This window comes from Aphelocoma coerulescens, chromosome 4 (assembly GCF_041296385.1).
Source record: "Aphelocoma coerulescens isolate FSJ_1873_10779 chromosome 4, UR_Acoe_1.0, whole genome shotgun sequence".
NCBI lineage: Eukaryota > Metazoa > Chordata > Aves > Passeriformes > Corvidae > Aphelocoma > Aphelocoma coerulescens.
This window is the reverse complement of record NC_091017.1, coordinates 34,202,176-34,204,559: the sequence shown is the minus strand read 5'-3', so window position 1 is coordinate 34,204,559 and position 2,384 is coordinate 34,202,176.

Below are 2,384 nucleotides of genomic sequence, written 5' to 3'. Positions count from 1 at the left end.
TATTTCGTGTACTTGAATATCGGCAGCTAGGAAATCGTGCTTGATTTCTTTTGCTGTAGAGAATGAACTGACCCAGTTGTGATTTGGGCCAGTCAGGGTTAATGTTACTGGTTGCACTGGGACTGAGCCTCTGCCAGATGTCCTATCTATATGACCTTAAGAAAAGAAAGGGTGGCAAGGGTTATTTTGAGGCAACCAGCTCTCCCACAAAGTTTAACTGGATGATCCCAATAACTGTATTTCACTTAATTCACAGCCTCCTACACTCCCTCGTCAGAAGATACTGTTATACCCTTTTGTTGTGGGAGTGCATTGCACAAAATCTAATAATTTCTGCTGAGTTGAGAAAATAATAAAAATAATTCAGGTACACATTTTATGTGTCATGTTTTCTTGATCTTATGGAGTGACATAAGCATATTGTTCATGCAATCATAGCGACTAAAAGAGTAAGATCAGGCTGAAAAAACTACAGGCTAGAGATGGAAGAGAAGACCATCACAGCACTCACCTTTGACTACTCTGTCTTTTTGCCACTGACCCACTGAAAGCCAGTGGGTTACTTTAGGCAAAAAGAACCTCCTAAAAGCAAAGTCCCAGTGATGTCAGATCAAGTTTATATTGAATAAAAAGCAGAGCATTCAGCTTTCAGAGTTCAACGTCACACGTATGCCATCACCCATCAGTTTCCTGAACTAGCTCTTAGCTAGAAAACAAGAGCAGTGAAGGGAACTTTATCAAAGACTGCAGGAGGACTATGGGGCATTGTGCATCAAACAGTAAATACTTGCATCAGTATTACAATATATATTTTGGCTTACAGAGGCAAAAGAGAGTATTAGAGTAGTGACCAAGGCCCATGGTCTTAATGGGAAATAAAATTTCATCTGCAAACTGGCTTGGCACTGTGGCCACAGGCTGGAGAAGGCCAAGAAACAATGCTAGAGGGTAAAATTTTCAATTCCCCTCTGAAAACAAAGCAAACTCCGGTGCTTCAGATGAATGTCTAGTACACCCACCTAAGTCAGGAGACACCCAGCAGTTGTAACAGCTGTGACCCTGAGCCTCCCTGGGAAAGCATGCTGTCTGCTTCAGCCAGGAGTCCCGAGGCATTAACTTGGGGATAAAGTTCACATTTTCCAGGCTGACTGGCTGGACTCCTATTCAGCTGACTCAGAACTGAGGAAAAGGAGATCAGATACTTGAACATCTGCTTGAACCTCTGCAGACCTCTTCATGGGCTTTCACTGAAATAGTTTTGGAAAACATAATCATTTTATTGCATTCTGTAAGAAAATAATACAAATAAGACATTTGTTTTATTATAAAAACAGATTGCATTAGGAAAGGAAAGGTAGAAAAACTGTTCATGCCTCTTGTGCTTTACATATAGGCACACAGGGTGGGACTTTGGCTTGAGACTATTTTCTCCTCCCTACTATTCTCTCTAGTGCCTGTGTTGATCCAGGGTTAATGAAGAGTTATTGTCCATATGAGGGAATTGGAACCTCTTGCATTAAGATCCATATCTGACAGCCTTATAAAAATGTCATAGTGCATGCTCACCTAATAATATCTTGGTACTGAAAAGCTCCCATTTGTGGAATTTAAAATTAATTTGAAAATCAATACACCCTCACTTACCCTTAGTTTTTGAGAAGGAGTTGTGTGATATATTCAGAGTTTTGGCCATTTTTTTCAGTTTATTGGGATCATGATGAAACATACCACTCACAAACCCCATCCCTCATATCATCATCAAAGTATTCATTTGTTCTTCTCTAACTGGGATCAAGTTTTTAATAAGGAATTTATACCCATGTAAAGATAAACTCTTAAGCTATACATTTGATTTTTCTCTGTGTTTCCAAGGAACGGAAAACATGTTTCATCTTTTTCTGCTTCTTGCAGATAATTTGATACAGTGTATAGTAGAATATTTCTCTTGTATTTACATTTTGGCAGGAGTATATCATATTGTTACATTGTTCACAGCCTTACTATTGTCACTGCCAACTTCTTTTGGGAAAAATCAAAGAAAAGCTGAGAAAAGATATATCAAGCCACAAGCATTTGGCTGCCTAATACTTTATTGCTCCCTTCTTTCTTACTGGTTTCCAGTTGTCAATCTTGTCATTAGTACTAAATAAACTATTTTCTTGCTTGTTTAGAAAATAATTTTACAAACCAACAGAGCTGTTTGAGGACATGAATCATACTCTTTGTCATGTCACACAAGTTAAAGCAAGTATACAAAGCCATGCCGTGGCTGGCTAATTTTTGGAAGATTTCCTCTTTATGATGGTATATTCTAAACAGAAAAACAAGGTGACTTTCACTGAACTTAAAAAAAAAAAGACACTCACAATGTAATCAGTTTGGAA